The following is a 25,411-nucleotide window of genomic DNA, read 5'->3' as shown; positions in this document are numbered from 1 at the left end:
ATAAATAAAGTACAGGCAATATGAGAAATATCTAAGGAATACTATTTTTAGGAATCTTTAAAATTTGGAGTTTTATAATGCTATTTAATTCACACCTCACCCAAACAATAAGGCTGATCAATACTTCCACCCACTAACTCCACCACTACTTTATTATTTCCTGTCAGTCACCTTCAATAACAGCCTCACTTTATGGACATATAATCAATCTATGTATATAAGCTATCCTATGTATTTATATTTATTGTATTTTTAATTTTTTATTGTGTTCTTTATATTATTGTGTTTGTTTTGTGCTGCATCAGATCCAGATTAACAATTATGTCATTCTTATTTACCCTTGTGTACAGGAAATGACATTAAAGTAACCTTAAGTAACTACTTTGTGTACTTAGGTCACTCTATGTACATACAATCAGTGTATGTGTATAAACTAATCTTGTGTTTTCCATGTGTATCGTTGCCTTGTCCTGGTGGAGAGGCAGGTGAGTTCCTGTGATCATGAAAACAATGCTGTTTGGCATTTAGCCATCAGGCACTTATCTCCTGGCAGGGGTCACTCATGGCAATAAGGTCAAGGGGCAGGTTCCAGACAAAGAGCAATTCAACTAAGACCTCAACAGTGGAACTGGTGTAAAGTGATGACTCACCACATCAGCGGTGAAGGCAGAGGAAGGTGGCAGGAGTGAAGGGGCCCCAGACATCTTGCATTCCGTGCCACTGGACCTTGAACCCGATCTGTCATGGTCCCCGCGGTGGCTGCCTCAGCATCAGCCTCCGCACATTAAATACTCACTCACAGGCATTCTCCATTAAGGGTATCCACCCTAACATCCTGGTTATGTGGATCCTGCATCAACTGCTACAGCCACCTGAGGAGCAACCAGCAGAAGACCCCTTAGGAGATCATCATACTCGACTCGAGTGATCACACTGAAACTGTAACCTTATGCTTACACAGCCACGCTCAGCTTACTAGTACACTGTGTCTTATAGGATTGCTTTTATATCTATATTTACTGTGCTGTTTTTATGCTGCATTGGATCCGAAGAACAACAATAAACAATCTTGAATCTTGAAATGTACAAATTATATCCAATCCTATTTGAATTCACACATTTATTTTGCATGCTAGTTTTAAGTATTAATCCTGGGAACTAATCAAATTCACAACTTATATATTTTGTCAAAAACTAAAGTGAGTGTACTCTGTGAGTGTACTGCTTCTTGCAATCAGTAATAGGTAAGCAAAGATGTGGATAAACTTAAGAAAAAAAGATAATCCTTTAAAAAGAGAAAAATGCAGAGCTTCTACACCAAAAGTATTTGAGAACTTAACGTTAATTAATTACTTTATGATTGTTGGAAAACAATGGATTTCAATATTATTTAGGTAATTTTACAATGTCAAATGGATAAATTAATTTCTCAGGTTTATTAAAAGAAGATAGGAAGCCATTTTAACTAATTGCCTTAACTAAATACCTATGACTAAGCATATAACAGCTTGAGGCCTGAATAATAATATCTTTAGAGAACCTTCATTACATAAACCTCTAAAGATGTGTGGTGGAGAGTATACCGATCATGGCCTGGTTATGGAAACATCAATATCCTTGAATGGAAAAATCAGAAGTAGTGGATAAGGCCAAGTCCGTAATAGGTAAAGCCCTCCCCATCACTGAGCACATTTACAACAAGAGCTGTGGCAGGAAGTCTGCATCCATCATCAAGGACCCCCACCATCCAAGCCATGCTGTCTTTTCACTGCTGCCATCAGGAAGGATTTACAGAAGCCTCAAGTCCCACACTACCAGGTTCAGGAACAGTTATTACCCCTCAATCATCAGGTTTCTGACCAGAGGGGATCACTTCAACTGAAATGTTTCCACCAACTACAGACTCATTTTTAAAAACTATGACTAGTTCTCAATATTTATTGCTTATTATTTTTTTCTTTTTGTATTTTCATATTTTGTGGTCATTTGCACGTTAATTGTTTGTCCATTTATGTTGTGAGCAATTTTTCATTGATTCCATTGTGATTCTTGTGTTTATATGAATGCCCACAAGAAAATGAATCACAAGGTTGTATATGGTGACATATATTTACTTTGATAGTAACATTTACTTTGAACTTCATTTATTTATGACTAACCCAAAACTTTCTTGAATTAATATATTCAAATTCTACAAAGTATTATGATACTTTGATCATTATTAATAAGTCAATAAACAGTCTGCCCAATATAATTGGAAGCTTAAAAGAAATAAAGTAATAAAGATGATTAACTTCACTACCATCTCCCAGCGGGCTTAAACTACAAAGAGTAGGATAAGTTTATGTAAATCAGGAGTAGAGGAAGTGAAAGTGATTTAGATCTGTGAAATTTCAGGGAAAATTGTGAAGCAAGGAGATCTGTAGAAATTCAATGAATTTCTCTTGATATAAGGTGTTACTAGTGCATGGTAACATAGCAGTCAGCATAACACTTTACAACACCAGCGACCCAGGTTCAATTCCCTCCTCTGTCTGTAAGGAGCTTGTACCTTCTCCCCATGACCACGAGGGGTTCCTCCTGGTGCTCCGGTTTCCTCCCACATTCCAAAGATATACGGGTTGGAGTTAGTAAGTTGTGAGCATGTTATGTTAGCATTAAACATGGTGACACGTGCGGACTTCCCCCAGCGCATCCTTCGACTGTGTTCGCCGTTGATTCAAATGATGCATTTCACTGCAAGTTTCGATATTTTGATGTACATGTTCAACTCAATTCAAATTTAATTGTCATTCAACCACAAATGGATACTCATGAGAACAGCCAAACGAGACAGTGTTACTCTGGGGTCAAGGGGCAAAACACAGTATTAACAGTCATACACAGGAAACAGCATGTACAAGACAGCAAGCAGAAATGGTATCACAGTCACGCAATAAAAGAGTCACAAAACATGCACTATTATCTACAGTCAACCACAATAGAGCCCGTCTCCCACCGAGCGAACACTGGGGGGGCAGCACTGACTCCAGCTTGGACGCCACTCCACACTACCCCCGGCGAGAGCACCAGTCCCCTCCTTGGCAAAACCACGGCTTAAGGCCCAGTCCTGGCACATACAAGGCAACAAACCCATACAGAATATCAGTAAAATACAATGATGCAGGGTATGCATGTATATAGTCCAGAACCCCTCAGCTCATCGGAATTATCAGTCGACCACAGTAGAGCACCATCTCCAGCCCAGCTGCTGTGCCATGCACCCCCCCCCCCGGTGTGGAGAGCACCGGTCCTGACACCCACCAGGCAACACCACGGCTTGAGGCCCAGTGTTCTCGTATACAAGCACATCGACAATATTAATGATAAATAAAGCTAATCTTCTCTTTCAACCATGCTCAGGCCAATGTAATGAAGCATGTGACAGCAAATCTGTGGGATACATCACATCATTTCAAATAAGTATGAGAAAAATATAAGGACCAAAACTACAGAATCTCTTCGGAAAGAATTAATTGCCATTGAATTGAAAAGTTATCAGCCTCCAGTGGATTTAAAACAATTGGTTGCATGGACGACGATTAGTCCATTGAGATCTTCAAGATGAGGAAATCTTCATTAGTTCAGGTTTAGAGCAAACAAAATACAGTGAGGGTATGGGGAGAAATAATTTCCAAAGTTAATCAAGATCAGCTCATAGGAATAGAACGGAGAGACTTGTGGTGAGCAGGTGTTTTTCCAGACTGATGGGAAATAACACAACAGAGTCCCACAGGAGTTCATACTGGGACTTCCACACATCCTATTGTACAGTGGTAACATTAACGGGTTCAGGTAAATGAATACAATTATTATATATCTTACTCATTATTATAAATATCCTTCTTGAAGGACCTTTGCAGATCATTAATTAACTATCAATTCAGTAAAATACAACGCTGGATAATTATTTTAAAAAGGAAGGTTAGCTGTGCGTTTGCCAGCATTACAAAAAAGCAATAATTCAAATCTTGTCTGAATTGTTCGTTAAGTTCAGAGCAAGTAACATAGCTCAATTAAGCAATTAATCAAATTAGCATGATACAAATCATATACTTCTCCAACCAACTCAATTAACATAACCATTTATTTCCTTCTCCCTGTGGTTTCTCCTCAACTGCATTTGCACCATTTCCCTCAATGGTTTCTTCTTGTTGCTGAGCCATAGAACTCAGATTTATATTTATATTCAGATTCAGATACAGTATTAGAGTAAAATTCAGAATCAGATTCAGATTTATTTATCACATATACATTAAAACATACAATGAATTGCAATGTTTGTGTTAACAATCAGCTCTGTATAGGAAGCGCTGGGGGCAAGTCATAGTCATACTTTATTGATCCCGGGGGAAATTGGTTTTCGTTACAGTTGCACCATAAATAATAAATAGTAGTAGAACCATAAATAGTTAAATAATAATATGTAAATTATGCCAGTAAATTATGAAATAAGTCCAGGACCAGCCTATTGGCTCAGGGTGTCTGACCCTCCAAGGGAGGAGTTGTAAAGTTTGATGGCCACAGGCAGGAATGACTTCCTATGACGCTCTGTGCTGCATCTCGGTGGAATGAGTCTCTGGCTGAATGTACTCCTGTGCCCACCCAGTACATTATGTAGTGGATGGGAGAAATTGACCAAGATGGCATGCAACTTAGACAGCATCCTCTTTTCAGACACCACTGTGAGATAGTCCAGTTTGCCACACTAAGAAATACAATGGTTTTTCATTGATTCAATTGTATTAATTTGTTCTAGAATGGATGCCTGCAAGAAAATGAATCGTGGGTCAGTATATGGTGACACATACAGTATGTACTTCGATAATTTAATTTACTTTGAACTTTGAATACATTTAATGCCAATAGAGCATGCACACACTATTCAACAATAGAACAAAACAAAACAACAACAGCAAAACAATTCCCTTTCCCACCCTCACAACCACCCACCCCCTCACTCACAAAGACAAGTCTCCAACCTTCTGTCCCTGGCTCGGAATCGCAGATTTGATCTTCAGGCTCCTACTCCAGACTTGCCGCTTTGGTCTCCGACCTTTCAGGCTTTCTACCTCACAGAGCTCTGGACTTTGGCATTCTGCCTTGCCGTCTGGATTTCTCTGACTACTGAGTATCTTGCAGCAATAATCTCAGCACTTTGGGGACTGAGAGTTCAACAGGAGAATCCAGAATTAGAGGACACAGCGTCAAAATAGAGGGGAATCCCTTTAGAACTGAGATGAGGAGGAATTTCTTTAGCCAGAGGGTGGTGTATCTGTGGAATTCATTGCACAGGCAGTTGTGGAGGACAACTCTTGGGTAGAGGTTCATTGGTTCTTAATTAGTGGGAGTACCAAGGTTTATGGGGAGAATGGGATTGAGAGTGATAATAAATCACCCTTGTTCAAATGACAGAGCCGAATGGGTGAAATGACCTATACACACTAAGACATACTGGTCATATGTCTTATGGTCATTGCTGAGACTGTCACTGCAGTGAAGGCTGATCCCCAATTATAACATACCCATGACACTCATCCATATTGGTCACATCCCAAACCTTCCTCATCACTTCTGAACTAAAATGCATGCGCTACAATCTCATACTTTCTGTTTGGACATCATCACAGCGTTACCCTTGTCCCTTGCTCTTAGCATGTACCCAAATCAGCAATTTTATTAGGCAGTGCTGGAAGATAAAGGTAAGAAGATGAATACTTCCTCAGTTTCACATTTAGAAGATAGCACAGAGGTAACTCAAGATCATGCAACGTACGGTATGTATGGGGTACAAGTTAAATCCCTTTCAAAGTTCAACATAAATTTATCATCAAAATACATACATATCACCATATTAATACTCTGAGATTCATTTTTGCAGGCATTCACAGTAGAATAAAAAGTACAGTAAAATCAAAGAAAATCTACACACAAGGACTGATGAGCAACCAATGTGCAAAAGACAAATGGTGCAAATACAAATCAAAGCAAATAATCAGTTTTATTGACTCTTTTGTACTTCTTTGTTCTACTGTGATTTCCTGCAAGAAAGTGAATCTCAGGGTTGTATGTGATGTACTTTCATTTACTTTGAACTTTGAAATAGATAAATAATTAAATAATGCTGAGAACATGAGATGTAGGGTCCTTGAAAGTGAGTCCATGGTTTATGTTCAGTGATCATTTTAGTGTTGAGGTGGTTCAGGAGCCTGACAGTTGAAGGGTAATAACTGTCCCTGAACCTGGTGCTGTGGGACCCAAGACCCCTGTACCTCCTTCCTGATGGCAGCAGTGGGAAGAGAGCATGGCCTGGATGGTGGCATCTTGATGATGAAGAAGTTGTTTTCTTTTGGCAGAGCTCAAGTAGGTGGGCAGACTCGATTTAAGGCACATACAAAGCAATGTACAATCAGTACTTACTGATTCCAATGGTTGTGTAAAAACCTTTTAAGTCCACATGCTTGTTCAGTCTGATTTTCTGACAAACGCCAATTAAGTTATTACTCAGAAACCTTAGGAACCTTTTGTAACAATAGAAGGCAAACTGTTAGACTGTGTTAAGATTTCTAGCACCAGACTAAAAGAAACCATAAACAGAAGAGATTCTGCAGATGCTGAAAATCCAGAGCAACACACACCAAATGCTGGAGGAACTCAGCAGGTCAGGTGACATCTATGGAGGGGGAGCAAACAGTCGACCAGGGGGGAAAGGAAAGGAGGTGGGGAATAAAGATTAGCTTCATTTGTCACATACACATCGAAACGTCAAAACATACACTGAAATGCCTTGTTTGCATCAAACGACCAACACAGTCCAAGATGTCATTGTGACATGCAAGTGTCGACGAGGACATTAATTACCTTCTGTACCTAATAAAGTGGACACTGAGTGTATACTCAGGGTGTTCTGTTTCACCACTGTTGATCATGGTTGCTGTCGTCCCAGTCTGGCCATTCTCCTCTGACCTCTGTGCAATTTTACCACAGAACTGCCCTTCACTGGATGTTTTTTTTCATTTCTTACACCATTCTCGGTAAACTCTAGAGACTGTTGTGTGTGAAAATCCCAGGATAGCAGAAGCTCTGACGACCCTGTCTGGCACCAACCATCATTCCACAGTCAAAATAATTTTGAACACATTTCTTCCCCATTCTGATGATTGGTCTGAACAGCAAATGAACCTCTTGACCGTGGCAACATGCCTTTATGCATTTAGTTGCTGCCACACAATTGGCTGATTAGATACTTGCATTAACGGGCAGGTATAATAAAGTGACCAGTGAGTGTATATTAGCCGGTGTAAGAGAAATTCCAATATCCTGATCAATTAGAATGATGAAACTAATTAATTGTCTCAGATAATTTGTTTCATGCAACCTTACAATAATTCGGCCATTTTGAAATCACAGCTGAGGTCTCCTTGGGTGAGTTTTCTTAAACTTTAATCCTTCTTAACACAACAAGTTTAAACTTGAGTGATTTTAACTCACTGTAGTAGCTTCAAGCATTTTCTCCCTGGTAGCTATTCTTATTGCGTCAAGTCACCGATAACGGTTGGGAGTACGGTAAGCCTGAACCTATATGTCTCTGTGATATTTAATCAATAGTTGAACATCAGAGGGAATATCTTTTGGTCAATTAACAACAGTTGTCTCTGCCTTAGCAAATTCAAGGTCATTCATTCAACCTCCTTGATATCATTTATTCTTCAGAGGAAGGGCTTGCCACAGCTTACACTTGCTGGAAGTGAGTGTGGAGGCTTTTATGTGCATTTGCCATGGGGATGTCCGGTAATGAAACCCTTGTGGGACATTTTCCCTGTGGCTCGATTACATTTTTAGTGATATGAAAACCACAGAACACCTCTCACTTTTAAAGTGATAACTCTGCATTGATTTTTCACAATTGACATTGCATGTTACAGCAGAAATTGCACGGTTGCCATGTTGTCAATAGCCACGGAGATACATTTTCACATCGATTTTAAGAACAAGTAACATTTTTAATTGTTTTTCATTGCAGGTAACAACAGAGATAGTAATTGTTATTGTGACATCCTAAGTAAAAAATACAGAAAATCAGAAGAACACAGTAAGTTTATTTCACCTTAAAATCAACCAGATAAGAAGTTACACTCATTCGCTACTTTCAGGCACCTCCTTTACCGAATAAAGTGGCCACTGAGTGTATGTCCGTGGCTTCTACTGCTGTAATCCATCCACTTCAAGGTTCGATGTGTTGTGAATTCAGAGGTTCTCTTCTGCACACCACTGTTGGAACATGTGGTTATTTAAGTTATTGTTGGTTTTTTGTCAGCTTGAACCAGTCTGGCCATTCTTCCCTGACCTCTCTCGTTATTAAAGCGTTTTCACCCACAAAACTGCCGTTCACTGGATTTTTCTTTTGTTTTTCACACTATTCTCTGTGAACTCGAGACTGTTGTGTGTAAAAATCCCAGGAGATCAGCAGTTTCTGAGATAGTTAAACCATCCGTATGGCACCAACAATCATTCCATGGTCAAAGACACTCAGATCACATTTCTTCCCCATTCTGATGTTTGATCCAAACAACAACTGAACCTCTTGGCCATGTCTGCATGCTTTTTATGCATTGAGTTGCTGCCACATGAATGGCTGATTAGATATTTGCATTAACGAGTAGGTGTACAGATGTACCTAATAAAGTGGCCACTGAGTGTTTACTACTTGAGTTATTGTCAAATCATGTGTTGTTAACTGATTTGAAAATTTCCTCTTGACTGATGTCAAAACTTGTTTGCAGCTGTATGTATGATTTAATATCTTGCACGAAGTTCCCAAAGACATTGTAATTGGTTTCTTCTGGTGTAAAGTCAGTGACTGTAACCATTTAACATACTGGGGCTGTGTCTCCAAGTCCAGCACGTTTAATAAGGCATGGCAACAATTTCCGCTGTCTTCCGTTTATTTTTTTTTGCCATTTTCAATTATACCTTTCCACCCTACTATTTGTGTAATTTTCAAATCTGTCTGAGCTGACTTGTACTGCTGTTCTGCTGTTCACCACTGCACCGCATTGACAGATTACCTGACAAGCCATATCTGTTCAGCCCAGAAATGTGCAATAACACAGGGTCGTGACTCTATCGCATGTTGTGCACTTTATTTCCTCACAGTTCACTGAAGGCTGTCATCTGTTCTCTCAACTACCTATTGCCATATCATACATTAACCATTAATCTGCCGAACTGCCTTTGCAGCTGGCAATAATCTATCTATAGCACTCGACAAAGCAGATGGATCATTCTGTAGGTGATAACTAAAATGTTAAAGAACACATCGAGACGTAATGGGATATTAAACACTCACACTCAGTAGCCACTTTATTAGGTACATCTGTACACCTGTTCATTAATGCAAGTATCTAATCGGCCAATCGTGTGGCAGCAACTCAATGCATAAAAGCATGCAGACATGGTCAAGAGGTTCAGTTGTTGTTCAGGCCAGACATCAGAATGGGGAAGTAATGTGATCTAAGTGACTTTGACTGTGGAATGATTGTTGGTGTCAGACTGGGAGGTTTGAGTATCTCAGAAACTGCTGAATTGCCGATCTCCTAGGATTTGCACACACATTCGAGAGAATGGTGTGAGAAATGAACAAAAAAAAAATCCGGTGAGCAGCGGTCCTCTGGGCAAAAGTAACTTGTTAATGAGTGAAGTCAGAGAAGAACGGCCAGTCTGGTTCAAGCTGACAGTAACTCAAATAACCATCCATTGCAACAGTGGTGTGCAGAAGAGTGTCTCTGAACATACAACACATCAAATCTTGAAGAGAATGGGCTACAGCAACAGAAAACCACTAAAGTATACTCAGTGGCCACTTTATTAGATACAGGATGTACCTAATACGGGAGGGGAATAGAACAATGGCTTTATTTATTCCACATCCTTAAAACAAATCAGACAGCAGTACTCTCTGATAATGTGTTAACATGTTTCCAACAGAAAATATTGCTTTGAAATTCAAGTAGATTACAAAGTTCTAGGAGAGCTAATTTGTCAATTCCTTGTAAAACAATTGTGAGATAATTTAATGCAGAAATGAGCTGTCAAGCTTTTAATCAAAGTCTTTGTTCTTTTTGACACTGATGATTTTCAGGAGCATCTTGTTATGATCTATGCGCCAATTACTAAATTTGTTCATGCCTGACCATATTTTTTCCTTTTTATCTTAGACCATAAGGCATAAGAGCTGAATTAAGCCATGTGGCCCATTGAGTCTGCTCCACCATTCCATTATGGCTGACTTATTATCCCTCTCAACCCTATTCTCCTGCCTTCTCCTCATAATCTTTGACCCCCTTAATAATCAAGATCCTATCAACCTCCACTTTAATTATACCCAATGACTTGGCCTCCACAGCCATCTGTGGCACTGAATTCCACAGATTCACTAGCCTTTGGCTACAGAAATTCCTCATCTCTGTTCTCAATCATGACATCATGAAGACCCTAGAGAGGCTGGTTCTGGCTCACTTCCAACCTCTGGTCAGATCAGCCCTTGATCCCCTGCAGTTTGCCTACCAGGAGGTCACGTTGGAGTCAACGATGCAACAGCGCCTTTATTTCCTGCGGAGCATCAAGAAAGCTCACCTCTGTCCCAGGATACTGATGGACTTCTACTGCTGTACCATTGAGAGCATACTCACCAACTGCATCTCAGTGTGGTATGGCAATTGTCCTGTATCGGACCGCAAAGCACTCCAGCGGGTGTCGAAAACTGCCCAGCGGGTTATCGGCACCCAATTGCCCACCATTGAGAACATCTACCATAAATGCTGCCTGGGCAGGGTGAAAAGCATTATCAAAGACGCATCTCACCCTAACCATGGACTTTTTACTCTCCTCCCATCCGGTAGGCGCTACAGGAGCCTCCGCTCCCGCACCAGCAGGCTCAGGAAGAACTTCTTCCTTGAGGCTGTGACCCTGCTGAACCTCACATCACAGCGCTAAGCTGCATTGCACCCATATTGTACTGTCTCAGTACTTACATATTTGTGTGCTGTAGCACTTACTTTTTATTCGCAGTTATTTTGTAAATAATACTATTCTTTTGCACTCTCTGGTCAGATGCTAATTGCATTTCATTGGCTTTGTATATGTACTCAGCACAATGACAATAAAGTTGAATCTAATCTAATCTACCTGCTGAACAGAGCCTATGCCCATTTGGATAAGCAGGGCAGCACTGTGAGGATCATGTTTTTTGATTTCCCAAGTGCCTTCAATACCATACAGCCCTCATTGCCGGGGGGGGGGCGAAAAGTTCCATTCAATGCAGGTTAGCACTTCCATTGTATCCTGGATAATGGACTACCAGACTAGCAAACCACAGTTTGTGTGGCTTCAGGGCTGTGTATCAGACATGGCTGTAAGCAGCACTGGGGCTCACAGGGGACTGTATTGGCTCCTTTCCTGTTTAACCTGTATGCATCGGACTTTAGATACAACACTGAGTCATATCATCTGCAGAAATTTTCTGATGACTCAGCAATAGTTGGGTGTATAGAAGGAGGACGGGAGGATGAGTGTAGGGCAAATGGTGCAAGTTGAATCATCTGCAGCTCAGCATTAATAAGACAAAAGAGATGGTGATGGACTTTAGGAAGACTAAGCCTGCACTGTTCCTATTACTATTGATGGTGAGGACGTGGATGTGGTGAGGACCTACAAGTACCTGGAGCTGCACCTGGATGACGGACTTGAGTGGAGCACCAACACAGAGGCTGTGTACAAGAAGAACCAGAGTCACCTCTCCTTCACATGTTCTATCAGTCTGTTGTCGTCAGTACTATCATCTATGCGGTGGTGCACAGGTGATGCCAACATGCTCAATAAACTGTTTAGAAAGGCTGGCTCTGTTATAGGAGTCAAATTGGAGGCTGTGGTAGAACAAAGGGCCCTACGGAAAATCCTGGCAATTCTGGGCAATGTTTCTCACCTTCTGGATGCCACCTTGGCTGAACACAGGAGCAATTTTAGTCATAGACTAAGACAACTGCACCGCTCCAAAGAATGCAGTATGAGGCTATTCTTACCCTTGGCCATTAGACTCTATAATAGAGTCAACCAATAGCTGGGGAAGCATTGACTCTGTCCTGCTGGACTGTTTGTGGGTAACTTTTTAAAAATAATTTCTTACTACTCTTCTAATATTTGTAGCTGTGCACTTGTAATGAGACTGTAATTTCCTTTGGGATCAATAAAGCATCTATCTATCTATCTATCTAAATGGATGCCCCTCTATTCTGAGGCTGCGTCCTCTGGCCCTAGACTTCTCCACTATAGGGAACATCCTCTCCTTGTTACATACAGAAGTGATCTATCTATGTCTCCAAACATTATGAGCAAGTTTTTATAAGTCATATATTTAAACATGTTTTATATATATAAGCTCCACTTGGAATAACTTGTTCAGCATTTTGTTCTGGTGCTGTCTCCTCAATGTTGTTCTAACGTAGGCTCACATCCAGTTTCCCCCTATAATCTTGGAAATAACTGCTCTCCATATCCTATTAGCTTTCCAAACTTTCAAAAAAAGAATCACTAATGTAGTGCTTCAAATATTTTGTGTAAATGAAGTCCTCAGGTCAGACAACATTTACAGAGAGGAATAAACAGTCAATGTTTCGGGCCGAGATCCTATCAGGAGTAGAAAGGAAGGGAGAAGGAGCCAAAATGAAAAGGCGGTGAGGGGAAGGAGTAAAAGCTAGCAGGTGATTGGAGAAGCCAGGTGAGAGGGAAAGTGGCCGGTTGGGTAGGGTTGGGGGGGGATGAAGTAAGAAGCTGGGAGATGATAGGTGGAAGAGGTGAAGTGCTGAAGAAGAACTCTGATTGGAGAAGAGAGTTGACCTTGAGAGGAAAGGAAGGAGGATGTGTACCAGAGGGCGGTGATGGGCTAGTAAGGAGGAGAGGGGTGAGAAGAAAACCAGAGTAGAAATAGAAAAGGGGAGAAACATAGAAAACCTACAGTACAATACAGGCCCTTTGGCCCACAATGCTGTGCCAAACATGTACTTGCTTTAGAAATTACCTATGGTTACCTATAGCCCTCTATGTTTCTAAGCTCCATGTACCGAAGAAGCAGGGAGGGAAGGCAGAGAATTAACTAGAAGTCAGAGAAATTATTGTTGATGCCATTGGGTTGTAGTCACCCAGACAGAATATGAGGTATTACTCCACCAACATGAGTGTGTCCTCATTGTGGAAATGAGGAAGCCATGACAGACATATATAAATGCGAATGGGAAGCTGAATTGAAATAGGTGGCCACTGGGTAATCATGTTGAGGCAGGTTATGTAGATTTTGACTTAGCCCAAAAGAAGGAAAAGAGAAGAAAGGGAAATCAGCAAACTGAATCCTAAATTGGGCCGGTGTTGAAGCATATCAACTCCTTTCTGAGTGGTGACTAGGATCTGCTCTAATTTACTTACCGAAGCAACAGGTCTACAGCAGATGCTATCTCATTGACTCCTCACACAACCCTGAACATCTTGACAGCAAAGATACATACATCAGGATGCTCTTTATCAATTACAGCTCAGCATTTAATGCCATCATCCCCTCAGAGACCAAGACCTGGGACCCAATACCCTCTTGTGTAATTGGATCCTGGATTTCCTCACTTGTAGTCCCCAGTTAGTTTGGATTGGCAAAACCACCCCCTCCACAATCTCCATCAGCACAGGAGCACCACAGAGATGTGTACTTAGCCCCCTGCTCTACCTGCTTTACACATATGATTATGTAGCTAAGTACAGCTCCAACACCATACACTAGTTTGCTGATATTACCACTGTTGCGACCTGTATCAAAGGTAGTGATGAATCAGCATACAGGAGGGAGTTTGAAAATTTGGCTGAGTGGTGTAATGACAATAACCTCTCACTCAATGTCAAGGAACTGATAGTAGACTTCAGGAGAGGGAATCCAGAGGTCCATGAGACATTAATCATCGGAGGATCAGAGGTGGAGGGGGTCAGTAACTTTAGATTCCTCAGTGTCACTATCTCAGAGGACCTGTCCTGGACCCATCATATAAATAGAATAGCAAAGAAAATAGTACAGTACCTCTACTTCCTCAGGAATCTGTGGAGATTTGGCATGTCATCAAAAACCTTGGCAAACTTCTATAGATATGTGTACTGATTGGCTGCATTACGGCCTGGTATGGGAACACCAATACCTTTGAGTGGAAAATCCTACAAAAGGTAGTGGATTCGATCCAGTACAGCACGGGTAAAGCCCTCCCAATCATTGAGCACATCTACATGAACTGTTGCTGTAGAAAAGCAGCATTCATCATCAAAGATCCTCACCACCCAGGCCATGCTCTCTTCTCACTGCTGCCATCAGGTAGAAGGTACAAGTGCCCCAGGACTCGCACCAACAGGTTCAAGAACAGTTACTACTCCTCAACTAACAGGCTCTTGAACAGAAGGGGATAACTAAGCTTATACTATTTCTGGTGATTCCACAAATGATGGTTTCACTTTAAGGTCTCTTTATCTTGTTATTTCATGCTCGTTATTTATTGCTATTTAGTTATATTTGCATTTGCACAGTTTCTTGTTTGTTGATCCAGTATACAGTTACTGTTCCATTGATTTGCTAAGTATGCCTGCAGGAAAAAGAATTTCAGGGTTGTATGTGGTAACATGTATGTACTCTGATAATAAATTTTATTTTGAACATGGATGCCCAGGAACAAAATGGGAATGGTTGTTGTGTTTTGACGTGTTTGGAAGGTTGTCACCAGTGGAGTTCGACAGAGCTCTGTGCTCCCTTTTTGCATGATATATTAATAACTTGGATTGAAACATAGAAGATATACAGATGGTTGATTATGAGACTAGCGGAAGAGTGGAAGGGGCTGGATTGTACAAACAGAATTCAGTTAAGAGAAATGCCTGCAATATGTAACCAAAGGCAGTTAAGACGCTCCTAGATTGGAGAATGAGTGTGTAAGGAATGGAGGGATATGGCCATTCAGAATCAGAATCAGATTTAATATCATCGGCATATATTGTGAAATTTGTTGTCTCTGCGGCAGCAGTACAAGGCAATACATAATAATAGAGAGAGAGAGAAACTGTGAATTAAATAGTTAAATTAAATAATGAGTGCAAAGTAAAAATAAAGTAGTGACGTAGTATTCATGGGTTCATTGTCCATTCAGAAATCGGATGGCAGATGGAAGAGGCTGTTTCTGAATCGTTGCATGTGTGCTTTCAGGTTCCTGTACCTCCTTCCTGATGGTAACAAGAAAAGGGCACGTCTTAGTTGCTGATTGTCCTTAATGATTGATACCTTGGAGGCTAGTGCCCATGATGGAGCTGACGAAGTTTACAACTCTCTGCAATTTACTTCGATACTACGCGGTATCAACACCACCCACCCCCAGACCAGAGAGTGATGCAGCCAGTTAGCATTCCCTCCATGGTAGGTAGGAGAATTAGTTCAGTTAAGCATCTAATTCTTAGTACAATGATTTTGGCACTACATGGTAGGTCAGACAGCCTTTTCCTGTGCTGTACTGTTCTACATTCCAAATTTTTGATTATGTGTTTGGTCAGGTGCCACAAGGCAAGGGAAAGCACAAAAGACAAGAGGATATTGAGAGGTATGTAAGAATCTCTTTTTTTCCCAGTCCTGATGAAGGGCTTTGGCTTGAAACATCGACTGTACTCTTTTCCATAGATGCTGCCTGGCCTGCTGAGTTCCTCCAGCATTTTGTGTGTGTTGCTTGGATGTCCAGCATCTGCCGATGTTCTCTTGTTTGTGGAAGAAACACACCTTGTCTTTGTCAGGGATGTTTCTGGGCTGGTGACATTGCATATAGCATAGCTATGGATGACCTAAAGTGAGAACCAGTCTTCAGGAAATAAAACCTGTAAAAGTGGAATTAAAATGGGTGGCCACTGGCGGATGGAGCGTAGGTGCTCGGCAAAGTGGTCTTCCAATCTACTTTGGGCCTCACTGATATACCAGGAGCACTGGACTCAGTATATAATCCCAACAGACTGACAAGGGAAATGTTGCCTCACCTGGAAGAACTGTTTAGGGCCCAGGATGGTAGTGAGGGTGGAGGTGTAGGGGCAGGCATAGCACTTGTTCTGCTTGCAAGGATAAGTGCCAGGAGGGAGATCAGTAGGGTGCTTCGAATGGACATGGGAGTCGCATAAGGAGTAGAAACATAGAAAATAGGTGCAGGAGTAGGCCATTCGGCCCTTCGAGCCTGCACCGCCATTTATTATGATCATGGCTGATCATCCAACTCAGAACCCAGCCTTCCCTCCATACCCCCTGACCCCTGAAGCCACAAGGGCCATATCTAACTTCCTTTTAAATCCTATTTAAGTGATCCCTACCAAAAGCAGAAAGTCGGGGAGGGGGTGGGAGGGAAAGGCGTGCTTGGTGGTGGGATACTTTTGGAGATGGCGGAAGTTCCAGAGAATTCTGGAAGCGGGATCTCCCAGTGGCTGCCCATTTTAATTGCACTTCCCGTTCCCATTCCGATATGTCATTCCATGGCCTCCTCTGTTGTTGCGACGAGGCCACACTCAAGTTGGAGGAATAACACCTTATATTCTGTCTGGATAGCCTCCAACCTGATGGCATGAACATCGATTTCTCCAACTTCCAGTAATGACCCACCCCACCCTCTCCTTCACCAGTCCCCACCCCCTTTTCCCTCTTTCGCCTTAACTCTTTTCCTGCCCATCACCTCCCTCTGGTGCTCCTCCCCACCTTTCTTTCTTCCATGGCCTTCTATCCTCATCCATCAGACTTCCCTTCTCCAGCCCTGTATCTCATTCACCAATCAACTTCCCAGCTATTTACTTCATCCCTGCCCTTCATAGTTTCACCTATCACCTCATGTTTCTCTCTCCCCTGCCAACATTTAAACCTACTCCTCAGTTTTCTTTCTCCAGTCTTGCTGAACAGTCTTGGCCCGAAAAGTCGACTGTGCTTTTTTCTGTAGGTGCTGCTGGACCTGCTGAGCTCCTCCAGCATTTTGTGTGTGTTGCTCTGGACTTCCAACATCTGCAGGTTCTCTCTTGTTTCTGACTTTGTCCTATCTTGTCCTGTAGCACCAAGTACTCCATAACCTCATCCTTAATTATTGACTCCAACATCTTCCCAACCACTGAGGTCAGGCTAACTGACCTATAATTTCCGTTCTTCTGCCCCCCTCCCTTCTGGAAGAGTGGAGTGACATTTTCAATTTTCCAAACCTCTGGCACCATGCCAGAGTCCAATGATTTTTGAAAGATGATTACTAATGCCACCACAGTCTCTACCTCTATCTCTTTCAGAACCCTAGGGTGCAGTTCATCTGGTCTGGGTGACTTGTACCCTTAGGTCTTTCAGCTTTTTGAGCACCTTCTCCTTTGTAATAGTAACTGCACTCACTTCTCTTCCCTCAAACACTTCAAGATCTGGCACACTGCTGATGTCTTCCACAGTGATGACTGATGCAAAATACTCATTTAGTTCATTAGCCATCTCCTTCTACCTGGCCTCATTTTCTAACAGTTCTATATCCAATCTCATCTCTCTTATTTTTTGTACTCGAAAAAGCTTTTACTATCCTCTTTGATATCGTTTGCTAGCTTGCTTTCACATTTCATCTATTCCCTCCTAATAATTCTTTTAGTTGCTCTCTGTAGGTTTTCAAGAGCTTCCCAATCCTCTCTTCTCGCTAATCTTTGCTTTGTTGTATGTCCTCTCTTTTGCTTTGACTTCCCTTGTCAGCCACGGTTGTACAATTTTGCAATCTCCTCTTCATCTCCTTTGTAAATGAACATCCCTCAACTCTGAGGTTTTGCCCTCTGGTCCTAGACTCCCACATTATAGGAAACATCTTCACATCCACCCTATCTAGACCAGTCAACATTTGATAGGTTTCAATGAGATCCCTCCTCATTCTTCTGAATTCCAGTGAGTACAGGGCCCAGAGCCATCAAAGCTCCTAATATGATAAAGCCTTTCATTCCCAGAATCATCTGTGTGAACCTCCTTTGAACACTCTCCAATGTCAGCACATCATTTCTTAGATAAGGAGCCCAAAACTGCTCACAATACTTCAAGTGAGACCTCACCAATGCCTTATAAAGGCTCAACATTACATTTTTGTTTTAATATTCCAGTGTTCTCAAAATGAATGCTGACATTACATTTGCCTTCCTCACCACTGACTCAAACTGCAAATTAACCTTTAGGGAATCCTGCATGTGGACTCTCAAGTCCATTTGCACCTCGGATTTTTGAATTTTCTCCGGTTTGGAAAACAGTATACGCTTTTATTCCTTCTACCAAAGTGCATGATCATACACTTCCTGACACTGTATTCCATCTGCCACTTCCTCATCCATTCTCTTAATCTGCCTAAGTCCTTCTGCAGCCTCCCTGCTTCCTCAACACTACCTATCTTTGTATGTCTGCAACCTTGGCCACAAAGCCATCAATTCCTTCATCCAAATAATTGACATATAACGTAAAAGGAAGCCGTCCCAACACCAACCACTGACTAGTCACAAGCAACCAATTAGAGAAGGCTCCCTTTATTACACTCTTTGCCTCCTGTCAATCAGCCAATGCTCTAACTATGCTGGAATCTTTCCTGTAATACCATGGGTTCTTATCTTGGTTAGCAGCCTCAAGTGCTGCACCTTATCAAAGGCCTCCTGAAAATCCAAGTAGGCAACATCCACCAATTCTCCTTTGTCCATACTGCTTGTTATTTCCTGAAAGAATTTCAACAGATTTGTCAGGCGAGATTTTCCCTTAAGGAAACCATGCTGACTTTGGCCTATTTTATCATGTGCCTCCAAGTACCCTGAAACCTCATCCTTAACAATTGACCCCAACATCTTCCAGACCACTGAGGTCAGGCTAACTGGCCTATAATTTCCTTTCTTCTGCCCCCCCCCCTTCTTGAAGAGTGGAACGACATTTGCAATTTTTCAGTCCTCCTGAACTATCCCTGATGCAGAGTTTTGGCCTGAAATGTCAACTGTTTATTCCCCTCCATTGATGCTTCCTGGTCTGCTGAGTTCCTCCAGCAATATGTGTGTGTTGCTCTGGATTTCCAGCATCAGCAGAATTTCTTGTGTGCAGATGAATGCTCCTTGTATTAACACAGTGTTACAGATGTATCTTTGCCACTTAATGCACAGTTCGGGACAGCAGACATCCCACCCTGCAAAAACTCACTTCAGGGAGGTAGCACCATCAATTTGCGGGAGACTTCCAGGAGAGGTGCGATGTCTGCAATAGAGTAGGTCCTTAGCAGCTGGCCAGCTAGTTTAAATAATGTTAGCTATGCTAATGAACGAATGACACCTGTTAAACTCACCTCAACACGTCTTTTACAGTCTTAACCCCCCATGGGCAATAGAAAAGTCACTGTTGCAAACAGTGCAGCGAGCAACACTGTCATTATTTTGACCCCTATTAGGCAGGGCTACACTTTAGTGTAGTCTGGGGTGACGTACGTTTTATATTTTGTTTGGAACACTCTGCCATGGCGCGCTCTGGCTCTCTCTCGCTCTCTCTCTCTCTCTCTCGTGGTCGCTCGCACGCTCTCAAGCACTCTCTCTTGTTTTTCTCTCGCTCGCTCTCAAAAAAATTGATTTCCGTGATATTGTATATAATTTGCGGGCATCAGGGAGCCACTATTCAAATGCGGGAGACTCCCGGAAGTTCCGGGAGAGGTGGGATGTCTGGGACAGATCTGTTTTGTTGCTGAACCTCCTGCTTAGTTGTACAGTTTTATTCATGGAATTATCCTTCAACACTGGAGCAAAAGGGGTATATTTTGGGTGTATGGAATTTGTACTCAAGTGACTTTTGGAACAGACATTAGTTTTGAATATTCACAGTGGAGCTGCTAGATGGGATGTGCTGCCATTGTAAATATGCAATACTGTAAATTTATCTGACTATATTTTAAATGTTAAAGTTGAATAGGTGATTATAGCAATCAAAACTGTTGTTAATCATTTATGAGAATCAAATCGGGTTTAATATCACTGGCGTATGTCATGAAATTTTTTAACTTTGCATCAGCAGTACAATGCAATACATGATAAATATATTTTTAAAAACTATGAATTACAGTAAGTGAGTGTGTGTATATATATAGTGCAAAAACAGTAATGAAAAAGTAGGTAGTGTTCATGGCCTTCCAGAAATCGGATGGCAGAGGGGAAGAAGTTGTCCCTGAATTGTTGAGTGTGTGCCTTCAGGCTCCTCCTGTACCTCCTTCCAGATGGTAACGATGAGAAGAGGGGATGTCCTGGCTGGTGGGGGTCTTTAATGACAGACATCACCTTTCTGAGGCATCGCTCCTTGACGATGTCTTGGATAATATGAAGGCTAGTAGTCACGAAGGAGCTGACAAATTTTACAACTTTCTGCAGTTGACTTTGATCCTGTGAAGTGCCCCCCCCATACCAGAGGGTGATGCAGCCAGTCAGAATGCTCTCCACTGTACATCTGTAGAAATGATTAGATTTGTGTTGAAGTATAAAACACCGTGTCAAGTGAGTGTGACTCTCTTGGGCTCCCCCTGTCCTGGAGATTTCCTGTGTGAATATGGATTCTATAGAATCCCAGTTAGAGCTTCTGCATGGCTCAGTTTTAGTCCTGTACGTTTATACTTCCGTAAAAATGGCATGACAGGTTAATTAGGTGTCAAAAATGCTGATGATGTGCTTTTCCCTATTGAATGAGGCATAATAACTGCTCAAAACAGTGGTTAGACTTCTGTTCGAGGATTGTCTTGGTTTCTGGACACCATATTACAGGATAGTGATTGTGTAAGTAAGGGCACAGGGGAGAGCAATGATGGTGGTGCTGGGTCTGTAAAATCTTTGCATTGAGGAAAGACTGAATGCTTTTCTTGGCAAAAAAAGAGGGTGAGGGAAATTTTGATGTGATTACAGGTCAGGGTGTCAGAGTTCAGAGTTCAAGTCTGGTGTCCTCTCTCCGGATCATTCGGGAGGCTAAAGGGGTAATAGACAGGGCATATAGAGAGGTAGTTACACCCAAGGTGCAAGACATAGGAAGCTGGGTGACTGGAAGGGGAAAGGGGTTAAGGAGCTGGTGCAGACTACCTCTGTGGTCATCCCCCTCAACAATAGATACTGTATATTAGTTTGGATACTGTTGGGGGGGGGGCGGGGGTTGACCTAACGGGAAAGTCACAGTGGTCATGCCTCTGGCACTGAGTCTGTCTCTGTGACTCAGAAGGGAAAGGGGAAGAAGAGGCATGCTGTAGTGATGGGGGATTCTTATTCAGGGAAAAGGACAGGAGGTTCTGTGGGCGAGAACGAGATTCCCAGATGGTGTGTTGCCTCTTGGGTGCCAGGGTCCAGGATATCTGGGATCGGGTCCTCAGCATTCTCAAGTAGGAGGGTGAACAGCCAGAAGTCGTGATCCATGTAGGTACCAATGACGTGGGTAGGACGGGTGACAAGGTTCTGCAGAGGGAGTTCAGGGAGTTAGGTGCTAAGCTAAAGAGCAGGGTTGTGATCTCAGAGTTGTGTCACTTGCCAGAGATGCCAGAACTAGGAAGTTTATACAGTTTAATATGTGGCTAAGAAGTTAGTGTAGGAGGGAAGGCAGAAGATTTTTGGATCATTGGTCTCTCTTCCAGGGAAGGTGGAACCTGTACAGAAGGGATAGTTTGCACCTGATCTGGAGGGGGACTAATATCCCAGTGGGAATGTTTGCCAATGCTGCACCGTGGGGTTTAAACTAGAGGTGCAGGGGGATAGGAACCAGAGTGCCAGAACAGTGGTGAGGTTGTGGAGGCAGATGTTGGTAAGACTTCAGACAAAGTTAGGAATCAAAAGATTGAGCATGGTGTAACTAGTGTCCTGAGCTGCCTATATTTAAGTGCAAGAAGTATCATAGGAAAGTCAGATGATAGTGCGGTTTACAAACAGAGGCAATGTAAAGTGAGGAGAGGCTGTTGTCAGGGCAAAATTGCAGTCGATAGGATGAGTTGCAACGTAAAAGGTTGACAAAATTGAAGAGGGTGACTACAGGACTGAAGGTGTTGTATCTGAATGTGCATAGTATAAGGAATAAGGTAGATGAACTTGCAGCACATTTGCAGATTGGCAGGTATGATGCTGTACGCATCACTGAATCATGGCTGAAAGTATATAACTAGGAGCTTAATATCCAAGGATACACATTGTATGGAAAGGACAGCCAGGAAGGCAGAGGAATGGCATTGCTCTGCAGGGAAAAATGAAATCAGGTCATTAGAAAGAGGTATTATGGGGTTGGAAGGTGTTGAATCATTGTGGATAGAGCTAAGGAACTGCAAGGTTAAAGAGACCTTGATGGGAGTTGGTATATAGACCCCAAGTAGTAGGAACGATGTGGCCTACAAATTACAATGGGAGATAGAAAATGCATGCCAAAAGGGCAATGTTACAATAGTTATGTGGGACATCAATATGCAGGTAGATTGGGAAAATCAGGTTGGTGCTGGATTACAGGAGGGTTAATTTCTAGTGTGCCTACGGGATGCCTTTTTGGCGCAGCTCATGGTTGAGCCCAGTAGAGGATCAGCTACTCTGGATTGGGTGTTGTGCAATGAACCAGAATTGATTAGAGAGTTTAAGGTAAAAGAACCCTTATGGGAAGTGATTATAATATGATCAAATTCACCCAGAAATTTGGGAAGGAGAAGCTAAAGTCAGATGTATCAGTATTACAATGGAGTAAAAGGAATTACAGAAGCATGAGAGAAGAGTTGGCCAGATTTGATTGGAAAAGAACACTGGCAGAGATGACAGCAGAACAGTACTGGCTGGAATTTCTGGAAACAATTTAGAAGGCACATGATACATACACAGGTATACCAAAGAGGAAATAGTATTCTAAAGGAAAGGTGATGCAAAGGTAACTAACAAGAGAAGTCAAAACCAACATAAAAGCTAAAGAGAGGGCATATAAAGAGCAAAAATTCATTGAAAGTTTGAGGATTGGGGAGCTTTTAAAAACCAACAGAAGGCAACAAAAAAGTCATTAAGAAGGTAAAGATGGAATACGAAAGTAAGCTAGCCAATAATATAAAAGAGGATACCAAAAGTTTCTTCAGGTACTTAAAGTGCAAAGGAGAGGCGAGAGTGGATATTGAACAACTGGAAAATGATGCTGGAGAGGTAGTAATGAAAAACCGGACAAACTGAATAAGTATTTTGCATCAGTCTTCGCTGTGGAAGACACTAGCGGCATGGTGGAAGTTCCAGGTATCGGGGGGCATGAAGTGCGTGAAGTTACCTTAACTAGAGAGAAGGTTCTTAGGAAACTGAAAGGTTTGAAGATAGGTAAGAGAGGCAGAAGAACAGACTAGGCCAATTAGTCTGACCTCAGTGGTTGAGAAGGTGTTGAGTCTATAATTAAGGATGAGGTCTCATATTTAGAGGCACATGGTAAAATAGGTCATAGTCAGCATGGTTTCCTCAAGGGAAAATCTCGTCTCAGAAATATATTGGAATTCTTTGAAGAAGTAACAAGCAGGATAGACAAAAGAGAATCAGTTGATGTTGTGTACTTGGATTTTCAGAAGGCCTTTGACAAGGTGCCACAGATGAGGCTGCTTCACAAACGTTAAGCCCATGGTGTTACAGGGAAAAACTCTAGCATGGATAAATCAAGGGTTGATTGGCAGGAGGCAAAGAGTTCCACAGGGGTCGTTGTTGGGACTGATTCTTTTTATGTTATATGTCAATGATTTGGATGATGAAATTGATGACTTTGTTGCAAAGTTTGCAGACAATATGAAAATAGGTGGAGGGGCGGGTAGTTTCGAAGAAGTAGAGAGGCTACAGAAGAAATTAGACAGATGAGGAGAATGGGCAAAGAAATGGCAGATGGAATACAGTGTCGGGAAGTTTGGTAGAAGAAATTAAATTATTGACTATCCTCTAAATGGAGAGAAGATTCAAAAAACTGAGGTGCAAAGGGACTTGGGAGTCTTTGTGAAGGTCTTTGTAAAGGTTAATTTGCAGGTTCAACCTGTGGTGAGGAAGACAAATGCAATGTCAGCATTCATTTCAAGAGAACTAGATACAAAAGCAAGGATGTAATGTTGAAATTTTATAAAGCACTGGTGAGGCCTCACTTGGGGAATTGTGAGCAGGTTTGGGTCCCTTATCTTAGAAAGGATGTGTTGAAACAGAAGAGGGTTAAAAGGAGGTTTACGAAAATGTTTCCACGATTGAATGGCTTGTCACATGAGTGTTTGATGGCTCTGGGCCTGTATTCCCTGGAATTTCGAACGATTGAATGGTGAAAGATCTTGATAGAGCGGATGTGGAGCAGATGTTTCCTATGCTGGGAGAGTCTAAGAGCAGAGGACACAGCCTCCGAGTAGAGGACCATCCTTCCAGGACGGAGATCAGCAGGACTTTCTTTAGCCAGAGTGTTGTGAATCCGTGGAACTCTTTGTCATGGGCAGCTGTGGTGGCCAAGTTTTTATGTATATTTAAGGCAGGGGTTGGTCAGGGCATGGAGGGATATGGGAAGAAGGCAGGAGCTAGGGGCTGAGAGGAAAATTGGATCAACTATTATGAAATGGCAGAGCAGATCCAAAGAGCCAAATGGCCTAATTCTGCTCTTGTATCTTATGGTCTTACGGCCTTATTTCAGTATTTATGAAGGAAAAGAATATGGAAGACCTAGAGACCACTGCTGAGCGTATAACGATGTTAGGATATTTAGAAGTCAAGGAGGAGGAAGTGAAGTTGAAAACACAAACACAAGGAAATCTGCAGATGCTGGAAATTCAAGCAACACACACAAAATGCTGGTGAACGCAGCAGGCCAGACAGCATCCATAGGAAACACAGTCGACGTTTCGGGCTGAGACCCTTCGTCAGGACCTGAAACTTCGACTGTGCTTCTTCCTATGGATGCAGTCTGGCCTACTGCATTCCACCAGGAAGTGAAGTATTGGGCCTCCTAATGAGTATTAAGGTGGATAAGTCCCCAGGTTATTGAATGAGGCAAAGGTGAGATTGCTGGGCCTTTAACAGTATCCTTGTCTCCGCTCTAGCCACAGGCAGGATTCTGGAGGATTGGCAAGTGGCCAATGTTGTGCTTCTACTTAAGAAGGGAACAAGGAAAAATCCTAGGAACTATGGACTAGTGAGTCTCATGTCAGTTGTAGGGAAATTGCTGGAGAAAATTTTAGGGATTGGATATATGCACATTGGAAACCCATGGCCTAATTAAGGAGAGCCAGCATGGTCGTGCCTTACCGACGTGGTTGCCTGTTTTGACAAGATGACGAGAGAGATT

This window comes from Mobula hypostoma, chromosome 16 (assembly GCF_963921235.1).
Source record: "Mobula hypostoma chromosome 16, sMobHyp1.1, whole genome shotgun sequence".
Taxonomy (NCBI): Eukaryota; Metazoa; Chordata; class Chondrichthyes; order Myliobatiformes; family Myliobatidae; genus Mobula; species Mobula hypostoma.
This window is presented reverse-complemented; position numbering follows the sequence as displayed.